General features: G+C 30.0%; 1 protein-coding gene across 1 annotated transcript in view; it reads right to left on the minus strand.

The window, feature by feature from the left end:
• Window positions 1-13,765, minus strand: part of LOC142329959 (fatty acyl-CoA reductase wat-like) — a 183,935-nt gene that overhangs the window by 139,264 nt on the left and 30,906 nt on the right. The gene's annotated exons all lie outside the window — the stretch shown is intronic.

A 13,765-nucleotide genomic window follows, 5' to 3' on the forward strand; every position in this document is an offset into this window, starting at 1 on the left:
GATAAAAATAATAGAAAAAAAGGGTTCTATTATAAATTTTATAAGTTTATATTTTAATACCACTCTCCTTTAAAAATATCCAATACTTTATTACAAAAAGTTGCTAAAGTTTGGTGTACATTTGAAAGAGCTTTTTTTATTTATACCTACATATTCATTTGTCAAAGGACCAAGTTTTTCTAAAATCTAAAAATATATACACATTTTGAGGAGATAAAAAATTCCGATTGTATTTATATAAATAAAATTATTTTAGAAGGTAATTTAAAATAAAGTTAAAAAAACATACAAAAAGATCATGAATTTAAAATTTTCAAAATATTTTATATTTCTTCTAGGACTATCATAATTGATTCGAGTGTTGTTCTCTGCCCTTCCTAGCAATGTCACTCTAATATTCATAGCTGACGCTTTTAGGAGTACCTCCATTCTCAAAACTAACTTTTAGCACTCATTGTCGAGTAATATGCGGCGTTGGTTCAATATCTCGGTTAGGTTTAATTATTCTAAATATTTTATTATTCGCTGGTTCAATCAGTTAAATATCATATATATATATATATATATATATATATATATATATATATATATATATGTGTATATAGTTGAGTCTTTGGAGGATGGAACTAGACAGACTAAAAATGAGGCATTAGACCAATTCAATTATTAAGAGTAAGAAAAAAGTGAACATTTTTATTTTAAAATTTAAAAGTCTTAATTAATAAAAGCCTCCATTAATAAAACTTAAAATCCTCCTTTTAATAAAATTTGAAGTTTTTTTTTAATAAAGAAAAGAAGAAATGAAACTTGAATTTTAAAATTAATGAGTACTAGAAGTAATTTTGAGAATGATAAGTGGTAAAAGTAGTTTTTAGAATGAGGGTACTCCGAAACGCGTCAACTGCGAATGTTAGAACTGCTAGGAAGAGCAAAAGATAACACTCGAATCAATCGTGGACTTAATGTTGAGAAAATTTTGCAACTGTTGTTACTAGTTCGTAAATTATTTATTTCAGAAATAATCCTATTAATACAAAAGTCTAATTTGACAATATCTTTAAAAATAAATTTTCCGTTTTTGTTATTTATTTTTTTAAAGGTGTGCGAACTTTAAAAAAATAAGTTCACACTTTTTTTAATTAAAAGATAAATTTTTATAATTTTTTCACGTATACAAGGTAATAATATAGTAAGATTACTATTAATTGGAAACAATCCTGCGTAGATTTAATGTAATAATTTGCGCTATTAAAAGTGACAGGTGTGTTAAAAATATTACAGTTGTATCTTAAAAAAAATCTGACCTGGCACTACATGATTTCCTTGTACGCCTATTAAATTACTTATATTTTTTACTATATATTAAAAAAAATATTTAAAAAAAAAATTTATTATTGAATTATTATTTATTGTAAAACCTTTTTTTTTACAATCACAGGTTAATAATTATTAATAAATCAATATATTTAAATTTACGAAAAAAAGAAAAGGAAAGTCGGATTCTCGCCGATGTGCCTTCCCCTTATAAGATCCAAATATTTCATTAATTAAACTTTTATTGGGCTGTAACTCTAGAACCAGTGAAAATAAGTACCACTTAATGTACATCGTTGAAAAGCTCTCAATGAGGGCTTATTACTGCAGTTAGGAAAAAATCCAAAATCCAAAGTTTTTGGATTTTGGGCTTTTTTTGATACTTTTTTTGGTCCAGTCGATTGCAATCAAAAGGGGAGGTGCACAACTAGATGTTACAACAGTCCTAAATCCAAAATTTCAACGTTCAACGACTAATCATTTTTGAGTTATGGGAGATACATACGCAGGTGCAGACGTCACGCCGAAACTAGTCAAAATGTTTTCAGAGATAGCCAAAATGAAAGACATTTTTCGCTATACAATACTTCCTTGTATTTTGTAAAAGGAAGTAAAAAAGAAAAGTTTAGTTTGTAATTAGAGATAAATATTTAAAAAAATCTGATGTGGGCACTTCATGACATACTTGTACGCCTATTAAATTACATATACATGTTTTTTTTTTAAATGAAAAGTTGGTAAAATTTTATTTCATTAATAACTTCTGATATTTTTTCATATATATATATATATATTTTATATTATTGAATTATTATTTATCGTAAAAATTTGTTTATTGTCAGAGGTTAATAATTATTAATTAATCATATATTTAAATTAAAAAAGAAAAGGAGATTAGACTGATTCCAACCGATGTGCCTTCTCCTTCTAAGATTAAAATATTTCATTAATTAAAGTTTTATTTGGCTATAACTCTGGAACCAATGAAATATATGAAAAAAAAAAAAACAGAAGTTATTAGTGAAATAAAATTTTATGTACTTTTCATTTTAATTAAACATTTTTTACAGAGGTTAATAATTATTAAAAAATCAATATATTTAAATTAAAAAAAAAGTTTAAAAAAAAATGTATGAAGTCGGATCCGAACCGATGTGTACTTTGTTACGGATCCGACACGTTCTCAATTACACTACGTAATTACACGTGAAACAAAACTAATATAAAATGTTGATACGGACACCACAAAAAATGTGACAATGTGGTGTCCACCATAATGCAATTGTGTAACTATTCACTTTATTAAAGAGTTGGAGGATCGTATCTCACTTTCAAATGAAATAAGTTTAAATGAAGTCCAGCAAAAAATTTGTACGTGTAATTTAATAGGCGTACAAGGAAGTCATGTGTTGCCCACAACAAATTTTGTAATTTAAAAATGGCAGCTATTACAGCTGTTGGGATGAGCACCAACTATTAATTAACCCTTCCTCATATCGCTTGATTAAGTGCCTCTATTTTTTATCTACCAGATTGTAGATGTTTAGTTTCTTGGATATTTTTTAATGTATAAATTTTAATAAGAAAAGCTTGAAATACAGTAAAAAGGTATAGTAGAAATAGCTTGGCTCTTTAATATTATCATTATAGTTAGATTGCTGTGTATAACCGTGTGTATTTTATTTGAAGATTTGAAAGCGACATAATAGTTTTCTTTCTTGGAAATTGTACTACTTCGTCGATGTATGACTTAGTCATGAATTTTCTATCGCTAGCTACATTTTTTCTTCTTTTTCTGGATTATTCTCTCCTAGCGAAGCGGTGGTGGGAAAGTTTCTATCGCCAAGGCAAAACATGAAGTTACCTCCGCTCCTATTGCGACCTACTATTGACTTTTTTTTTATAAAATTTTAACCAATAAAACGCTCGCGTGACCTGTTGCATGTGGTTACCTCGTGCAGTTTTTATATTCTTGCCTTGTTACATGTGACTACGTGTGGGGCAAGTAAAATGAAGATTGAAGAGGTAGACGCTCTAAAACGTTTGTTATAGTAAAAAAAAAAAAAACAAAAACGATACTATCGAATATACCAACCGAGTTTGTTTATCATGATGGTCGTCATCGCAAATCAACTGATTTCGAAGTCGAGAGTTCTAAGGTTCAAATCCTAGTAAAGACATTTAATTTGATACGGATTTGAATATTAGATCGTGGATACCGGTGTTCGTTGATGGTCGGGTTTCACAGTTGACCACATATCTCAGAAATTGTTGATCTAAGACTGTGCAAGACTACACTTCATTTATATTCATGTATATCATCCTCATTCATCCTCTGAAGTAATACCTTATTATGGTGGTTCCGGAGGTTAAACAGAAAAGGGAAGCGTGTTTGATTATCAAAGTAAAATATTGATTTATTCGGAAATTATGGATATCTGTAATTCAGTAATTTTAGACAATTTGAATTTTCTTTTTAAATGTCGCTAATATTTCTTCTTGAAAAAATCTTGACACTCCCCGGAATTTTCCCCCTCAAAGTTTTCTATCGTTTTTTTAACGATACATACTTTTAATATTGTGCAATATCATAATTCATTAAAGATGCATGTATTTTAATGATTAGATAAAATTATTTTGGGGAAAGGAGAATATAATAAAATATCTTGGCTGAACAAATACTTGTTCTAAATTGATTTTAAATATTTTTAAGACTTTTTAAAGTTTTATAACATTTTTAAAATTTATTTTAATTTTAAACAAACAATTTTTACAAAATGTAAAGAGCTAATAGAGTTATTGTGTAAATTGCAAACAGTTCAAGAATCTATAAAAGGTATCACTGAGGATAGGCTTAGCTCCGAAAGCGTTTTGATGAAGTAAAAAAATTAAAGATAAGATTGTTTTTCTAATTCTGTGCTTTGCGGAGGCTGATAGAATAAGATATTGTACGAGTATATCTTTATAAATAAAAAAGTAAATGTTCGTTTGTTCAAAATGTTAAATCTCCGAAAGTTCTTCACCGATTGCTTTGAAATTTTAACACAAAATTGCATTCGAATACGCGCTTGTTTATATACCTACTATTATGTACTTAAGATGTCACCCCTGTGACAGATAAAACATACTTTTTTTGAAAAACAGCGCGATCTGTTGGACGTAAAAGCATCACACGCTATACCAAATATTTTACGATTCCATTTCAATGTTTCCGATATGTGTGTTTGCTATAGACTAATAAACTGCTGGACCAATTTACGCACGGGGAAAAGGGAAAAATTGTAAAAGATAAAACGGAAGAAGGTAAAAAGGGAAGAAGAGGAAAATGGAAAAATAAAAAAGGGGTAAAGGAAAAACGGGAAAAATTGAAAGGGGAAAAACAAGAGGGGAAGTGGTAAAGAGGAATGGGGAAAGGAAAATAAGGGAAAATAAATGGGGAAGGAAAGGAAAATGGGGAAGAAAAAGCTGATATGGGGAGAAGGGAAAGGGAATATGGTAAAAAGGAAAATGGGGAAAGGGAAAAAGGGAAAGGTTAAATTTTGTGAAGTTCGTAATTTCATTTTGTTAATGTTTTAACTTTCCTTTGTGTTCATGTAATATATATACACTCAAATTTAGAAATTCAAGCATTGCCGGGTCTACTAGTATAAATTAAAAATTCATATAATATATTTTTAAATAAAACATTTATTATAAATCATAATTACAATTACTTTTATAAACACAATGCTTATTTAATTAACAATAATTATACCACAACATGAAAATCAGTTATGTGTTAAAGTATCAAACTGAACAAATCTTCCTTATCCTCATATCGGTGACGCCATAGAAATTCACATTTACAATCTAACAAACGCTATTAGCAATCATTAAAGATTGCATCATTATTGTATATATATTTTGTATATTTAACTTTAATTAGACGAGGTTAGCGAGAGTAGGTTATGTTTGGTTAGGTTATTTTGATATATGTACGATTCATCATATATCGTTAAAAAAAAAAAAAAAAAAAAAATAGAAAATTTTTGCGGGAAATTCCGAAAGGGTATCAAAATGTTATTTTCAAAATCACAACATTACTTTGATATATCTTACGTGGTATAAAAGAAAATTCAGTGTCAAAAATAAACCATTTTCCGTTTCTGTATAAAATAACAGTAAGACATTTAATTTAAAAAAAAACATTTGAGTGAAAACGTGATTTAAACAGTTCCATACGCACTCAGAGTTTTGAGACATATTTTCTGGAAATACAATAAAACTTTCAGAAGAGTGGCCTAACGTTGCTGTCTGAATACGTGGTGGAATAATAAACATGTTCATGAAAGCGCAATGAATTGCTTATATCACACTCAGTTCGTTTTGAATCTGTGTAAATGTTATTTTGAGAGTAGTATTTTTGGGAATGCAGTTTGAGGTTGAAAATGCTGAATCAACTTCAAAATATTTTAAGTTTTACAGTAATCTTTGAATTGCTGTAGTATTATTTCTAGCCGTCTTGAAGGGAAGTCATGGCGTTCACTTCTTCTCTTGACTTGATTCTTGATTTTATGTCATCATAAAATCAATTTTCAAACCATTCATGACTTCATTTACTTTTTTCTTTAGGAGGTTGATAAGTTTGGGTGGATTGTGATGTTTAGTATATATTCTGGCTCTTGACTCAGTAGCCCGCTCAATATTCGTTCATTAATTTTATTGGTAGGGTTCTGCTATTACTGCAGATCCTGTCACGGCTGCTGCTCTCCACCTTGTTCTATCCTTTGCTAACCTCTTTGTTTCAGCATATTTTTCTTTTCCATAATCCCATTCATATTTAAAATCTCTTCCTTCCTCTTCCTTTCCTTCCATTCACCAAGCCTTTTATAGCATTAACTAATAAACACCTTCTTTCCATACAATATCCTAGCCAGTTCCTTTTCTCATATTCAATCATATTTAGCATTTTACTGTTATTCCCGATTCTCCTTAATACTTCATTTGCCGCATGATCTTGCCATCTAAAATTTTTCATTCTGTGCCACACCCATATCTCAAAAGTCTCAATTGGTTTTCTGTCTGCTATTTCTTATCGTCCACGTTTCAGTTCCATAGAGCATGACACTCCAAATAAAACATTTCATTAATCTCTTGCTTAACGCTAAGTAACTTTCCACACAGCAGTTTTCCCTTCTTATCAAATGCCTGCTTACTTCTTGATATTCTTATGTTAATTTCTACTGTGTAAATCAGGCCATCATTTATAAAGCTCCTTAACTACTTAAATTTCTTCAGCTGCTCTAAAACTTCATTTCCTGTCTTAATCTCAATCCTCTCTTCTTTTCCACCTACCAAACATACCAAACATTTTGTCTTCTTTTTGTTGATCCTCGTACCCTGATTTTCACAAACTTCATTTAAGTCATTAAGCATTTCATTTAGTTTAGTTGAGCTCTCCGCCAGTACCGCCATATCATCAGCAAAACGTATACATTCTATTCTTTTTCCCCCGATCTTTATTCCTCTTTTCCGATTCAGACAGCATTTAATTATTCCTTCCAGATATATTCTAAATAGTTTTGGTAACATGCAGCATCCCTGCGTCACTCTCCTTCCATTCCCTCTTCTTCCTGTCATTTCGTCTCCTACCCTCAGTTTTATTTTCTGGTTATAATGCAGCTTTTTTATTACGCGCCTCTCTTTTCACTCAATCATCTTCTTTTCAAAAAAAAAAATTAGCAGTAATTTATTTCATCTAACTTTGTCAAACGCCTTTTCTAGGTCGACAAATGCATCATACACTCTCCGCCTCCTTTCCATGTATCTCTCATCTATTACTCTTAGCAGCCTTATAGCGTCTCTTTTTCCAACACCTCTTCTAAACCCATACTGTTCTTCCTCAATACTATCATCAAATTTATTGCATATCCTCAGTATTCGAAGAATTTTTTTTAAAACTGTTTTATATCTAATCGTTAAAATTGTTTGAAATAATTGTCCTTTAATATTTTTCCATTTCTTCTATAATTGTACATGTGAAAATTACATTTAAAAAATTATTTATTTCAGAAATTTAGTCATGGGATATAGTTTAATTGAATTTCATCCGACTTTGAATGATGACGGTCAGAACTATTAGCCAGTCAATATGTTCTGCTGTATCGACTGAAAGATGTATGTATGAAAATCTGCAGAGTAGGAATGGGAAAATTTGCGAAAACATTTGAAAAACACCTACAGTTGCCAACCTGCATAAATGTTATTGATGGAAAGCGTATGAGCAGTCATCTATCTCGTAGTGGATCGTTTTGTTATAACTGAAGAGGTATTTCTCTGCAATGTTATTTGCTATATGTGATGTAGCTTATACGTTCATCAGCGATGGTGTTAAGAGCCTACCTACAGTAATTCATCAATTTTTTAAAGATTTCTCTGCCTATCAAAAATTTATCAAATCCTTGATATACTCCCAATATCTAGGAACACACCTATACCATATGTATTTTTTGGCGACGAAATATTCTCTCTCTCAGAAAACCTGATGCGACAACATAACGGTAATAATTTAAGCCTTGAAAAAATTAACTGTAGAGTAAGCCGAGCTTAAAAATGCATAGTTCGTTATTTTAGCTAATAAGTAGCGAATTTTTTATCTCCCAGTAGATATTCATATTGATTTTGGAATCGATATATTAAACATAATGTGTTTTATCCAGTTTTTTCCATGTCAGAGATGGCATTAGATATTATGAAACGGTTCATTATTTTTCAACATTACATGAGATGTCTCAAGGCCCATTATCTTATTGTGATTTGTTTATTCAATATTTTTTTATTGAGGAAGGCCAAGTTTTATGTAAGACAATTAGATTTAATCAGTTTAAATGTATAAATTCATGTAAATCTATAAATAAACTTAATAGTGATTTTATTTGTTTTAACGTTTTGTGATACGTTTATCATTTATTTAGATAAGCGAGAATTTATATATTTAGCTTTCATCTTTTCTAACGTTTTCATGACATCTTACTGTATATATTTTATGTTACAATTTTTAATATTTGTATAATTTTTTTCTCTTCGTTATTATTAGACATAATGTGAATTTATTTAAATAAGTTCTTTATTTCTATTCGCCGAAAAATAGTATCTATTTAAGGATAGTAAATAATAAAACTTATTGCAATTCGTCTGACGGTATTTTGCATCTATTAACTTTTGTAAACAATCACTTGGTTGTTTTTTCTTCTACGTTCGGTATTTGTCCTAAAAATTTCATTATTTATTCTTACCTATTTTTCTTTATGTTTTTATTATTACGTACCTTTGATACTGTAATTCCTCATTGCTGTTCTTTATTCTCTTTCTGTTACAAACAATTATTTATTTATAGGTTCTCATTTAAAACTATCGCTTATCGTAAACAATTAAGGCTTTATTGACAAATATTGGCTTCCGTTTGCAACCGGTCCGCGAGGATGTTTTATTTAAATATTCACTATCATTTTGTTTGGTTGAGGTAGTTACGTTGTCTATATACCACGGTTGAAAACTAGCCAACCGAACCGCGCGAGTGAGTTTTGTATCGTCAAACTAAATATAACGGCCTTGCACGATAGGTCACACCAGCGGATTATTAACCTTCCATCCAGTATATCTCTCTACGGCTATGCGTAACATATCGCTCATTACATTTTACTTTTATTTAAAAATTTAATGTTTGTCTTCTATTATTCTATGTGTTTTTCAGCATAACATTAGAATATATAATTTTACTATGATTTTCGATTAAGTTAATTTTATCTTTTTCTCTTAAAGACATCTTATACAAAAAAAATTTACAAAATCTAAAAAAAAAATGTATTTTGAAAAAAGAAAACGGGGATTTAGTGGAAACACCTTCTCAACAGCCATCAGTCACTCACGTCTAGAGTCCCTGGAAATAGTGTCAATCATATTATATCAATCGTAATTGATATGGTCAGTGTTTTAGTAGGCGTGGAAGAAGCAAATAAATTCCGCTTTCTAACGACACAGTATCAAAATGATTCGATGATATGGCTGCCGATGTTCCGATCAGATAATTCAGCAACTAGTTGAAGAGAATTTTTTAGAATCCAGTTTGATGAATCAACATATATGGCAAACATTCCTCAGTTCTTATCTTTTGTGAGATATGAATGCGATAAGGGCAGGTCAATCAAAGAAAATATGTTGTTTTCCAAATTAGTACCAGGTCATGCAACAGATGATTAGGTAAAGATATTATAGAAGGATAATGTTTTTATGATGTTTTTTATGAAGCTCCTAAAGACTAACATATAGTGGACAAAATGTATTGCAGTATGTAGTGATATTGGTGCAAAGGCGATAACAGGAAAGAATAGTAGATTTCTGAAAAAATTAGAAGATCGTATTATACCAAGGGTGGAATAGATGTAGTGCTTTCTTCACAGACATGCTGTTGCCATAAAAGATATGCCAGAACATCTAAAAAAAATCCTTGAAAAGCTGTAAAAATGGTTAATTTTATTTAAAGTCGACCATTACAGATTAGGCTGCTTGCTAAACTATGCGTTGAAATGGGCGAAAAGAAAAAATTTCTTTTTTTCCAAAAGTTAGATGGTTATCGCCGGGGAAGTGTTAACCGGGTTAATGGAATTGCGAGATGAATTAATAATACTTTTCCAGGATAAACAAACATTATCAATATTTTTACAGAATAATAAGTATATGTTGCTGATGACTTTAGTAGCTGATGTGTTTTCGCATTTAAACGATTTGAATGAGAATTTACAAGGACGTGAAAAAAAAATTATTAATAACAGACAAAGTTCATGCTTTCATTAAGAAGCTTGATATCTGGATTATTCGCCTTCAAAGCAAAAATCTTGATATATTTCCACTCATTTCCGATTATATTGAAAAAAATTTGGATGAAGAAGATACTGTTATTTAGCTCAGTTTGGTTAGGATGAAGATGCATTTGCGTGAGCTAAAAATTCATTTGTCTGGAAGAAATGATTTCTTGAAGAGATGCGTACTGAATCGATCGATTTAGTGAAAATTTTGTTGCAGCTGCTAAGTTATCGGTTGAGATTCACGACCAGCTCATCCAAACGTCTGCCGATAAAATGTTACAAGTAAAATTCACATCAGAAGATTTAGATAAGTTATGGGTTTCTCGTCAAAGTGAATGTAGAAATTTAGTCACAAATGGTCTGAAACTATTAATTCCTTTTGCCACATCTTGCGTCTTTTAAAAAAGGTTTATCGTCTATGGTTGCGCTAAAAAATAAATATAGGAATCGTCTTTTATCATTTGAAAACAATTTACTATTGTGTGTTTCTAACATAGATCCTCGAATGGAGAAACCTTTAAATGAAAAACTTACGCAACTATCTCATTAACTTATTTTCTTTTCATATATACTTATAAATTTAAATAAAATATTTATAATAAATGGCTTTTTTCTCATAAAATGATTCCATTGTTGTTTACGTTTAAGGCTGTAGTCTAATTAAGCGATCCCCCTTTCATATCACCACGATCCCCAGGTTGAGAAACGCTAAGTAGAATAATGTGTAATTATGCCGTCTTGTTAAAAATCTTGTCAATACTTTTGAAATCGTTCATAGTGGTAATCGCTGTAGCCAAGATAATTATGCCTTCATGAAAAGTTTATTAGCGTGAGACTTATAGCCATAGAATCCTCTATAAACAACTAATCGTTTTAACCATATTATGTTGCTGTGTTTTTTGTCTTCGTTAATTATTGTTATTTTTTATTACGCTTTTGATTATTATAATTAAGATTTTGTTTGTCATTATTTCATTACTAGTTCTTACTGCAGTTACTAGTTTCAGTTAATTAGTTAAGCATTTATTGTAACTTTTTTAATTTTTTAAAATTTTAATGTGTACAAAAATAGAAATGGATAAACATTTTAATTGGAACAATAAATAAATCTACATTCAGCCATTTACCAATTGAGAGTTTTATTTTGCGGTATTTAAAGAAAAACTGTATTTGATTTGAGTACTGTAATACTTTAATTTTGCAGTTTATTGTATTTACCGATTTTTATATCTAATTGATATAGTTTTTAGACTTTCCTGCGTGGTAACATTGTTTCCTCTTTCTAATTAAAACAACAATTAACACTCGTACAATTCTAATCTTATAAAGCTATATATGTAATACCTTTTACGCTTTCTACAAATTGCAGTCATCATTATATATATTATATAATCGCAGTCATCATTATTATATTGTATGTATATATATATATATTTGGCTGTAATGAAATTTTTTTACCGAATCTTCGAAGAAAAGTACGGAATTAGTTTCGGTTGCACGGTGAAATTGTATTTTCTTAACGTTTTGAGTTATGAGAAATACGAAAATACCATTCATTTAAAATATAAATTCCTTATATATATATATATATATATATATAGGCCTACGAATAAAATTTGTGGCCTGAAAATCTCCAACACTATTACATAATTTTCATTGAAATTTAGCTATGTTAAATGAACTTGTACATGTCAGAATTTGTTGAAGATTGGTTGAGTCATTCTTGAGTTACACTCAATTAATAAAAAAAATTAAAAATCTCCAAAATTACTTAATTTCATTGAAATTTAAATATTTTGTAATAGTGTATCTGAAGTCGTGTATTTGAAAATTTTATGAAGATTGGTTAAGTCGTTCTTGCATTACGCTCAATTTAACGTCGAAAACATGCGTAATGGTATATTTTCCATATGTGCCTATGCAGTAAGTCACAGGAGTGAGTGAGTTGAAATTAATACTTGTGTGCAGAGTCTTTTTTTCCTGTTTTCCGGTAATCACCGTGAGGTATTACTTCAGAGGATGATATGAATGAATACAGTGAAGTGTAGTCTTGTAGAGTCTCAGGTCGACCATTTCTGAGATATGTGGTTAATTGAAACCCAACCACCAAAGAACACCGGTATCCACGATCTAGTATTAAAATCCGTATAAAAGTAACTGCCTTTAGGATTTGAACGTTGGAACTATCAACTTCGATGTGTGTGGGGTCTACTACACGTTAGTCGATAGTGCGTTATACTCTGAAAATAGTGCGTTATACTTCTGACTGCGAAATAGTGAGGTTGTCGGAAACGAAAAATCGGTCATCTTGCGCAATTGTTTTTTTAAAAATACATTATTGATTTAATAAAACTGATTATCTCTGTGGCGGAGTAATAACTTCTTAGCTATTTGTATGGATATTTCGGGTTCGAATTTTATTTTACATATACAACAATTTTAATGCTTTATTTTCTCTAATAGGTTAGCGTTAGTAAAAGATATCCGTCCTTAAAAATTACTTACAAATCCTTTCCGTCTAACTATCCCAAAAACTGAGAAAAACTAGCTTTAAAATATAATAAAATTACTTTGATTATTCAGCATTAACTACGAAATAATATTTTGTTTAAAAATAAATAGCTAATAATAAGCAGGAAAAATATAAATAATTAGTAATCAATTTAAGTATTTTCTGTATATGAAAATCCCAAGAATTATAGTTTATGTAGTTATTTATAAAAATGAGGATGACCAAAATTTTATTTTAATAAATATATATATTTTGTTTTCAATCTACAGTTATTACCGTAAGTATAAACTGGGTATATCATACACAAAAAGCGTATAATGAAAAATATAATTATCTTTCTTATAAAAAATAATGGTGCGTGGATTTGTTTGTTTGTCGCACGTGATCACATTTTTATTTCAGTTGCTATTGGCGCAAAGTGGAGCAATGGAGATGCGCCGGGCGGCTGCGCATGGTGACCTTCTCCTGCTAGAAGCAGTTCTTTGTCAATTAATTTACAGATTATTTTATTTAATTTCTAAGCGTAGATTATTTTTGTTAATATTTTTATTTATATTTGTGTTTTTATTTATTAATTTTATTAATAAAAGAAAGGGGTTATTAGTAGTTAATATGTAGCAGTAAAAAAAGGATTCTTTATTTATAGGGAGAGAGTTGTTGGCGCGCACTCTGCCGGCGCACACGTGGTCCACTCTGCGCCAATAGCAGCAGCAGCTGGACCGGCAACTTAACTTCACACACACACACACACACACACACACACACACACACACACACACACACACACACACACACACACACACACACACACACACACACACACACACACACACACACACACATATACATACACACATACATACACACACACACACACACACACACACACACACACACATACATACATACACACATACATACACACACACACACACACATATATATATATATATATATATATATATATATATATATATACACGCACACAAGACCAAAGACGAAGCCAACTCACTGTTATCAATATGGCTGGCGTTAAACATTATATTCCTAGTAAAATTTATTAAATTTTTTATCTACTCAGTCCTTAAGCATATTT

This window comes from Lycorma delicatula, chromosome 9 (assembly GCF_047948215.1).
Source record: "Lycorma delicatula isolate Av1 chromosome 9, ASM4794821v1, whole genome shotgun sequence".
Taxonomy (NCBI): Eukaryota; Metazoa; Arthropoda; class Insecta; order Hemiptera; family Fulgoridae; genus Lycorma; species Lycorma delicatula.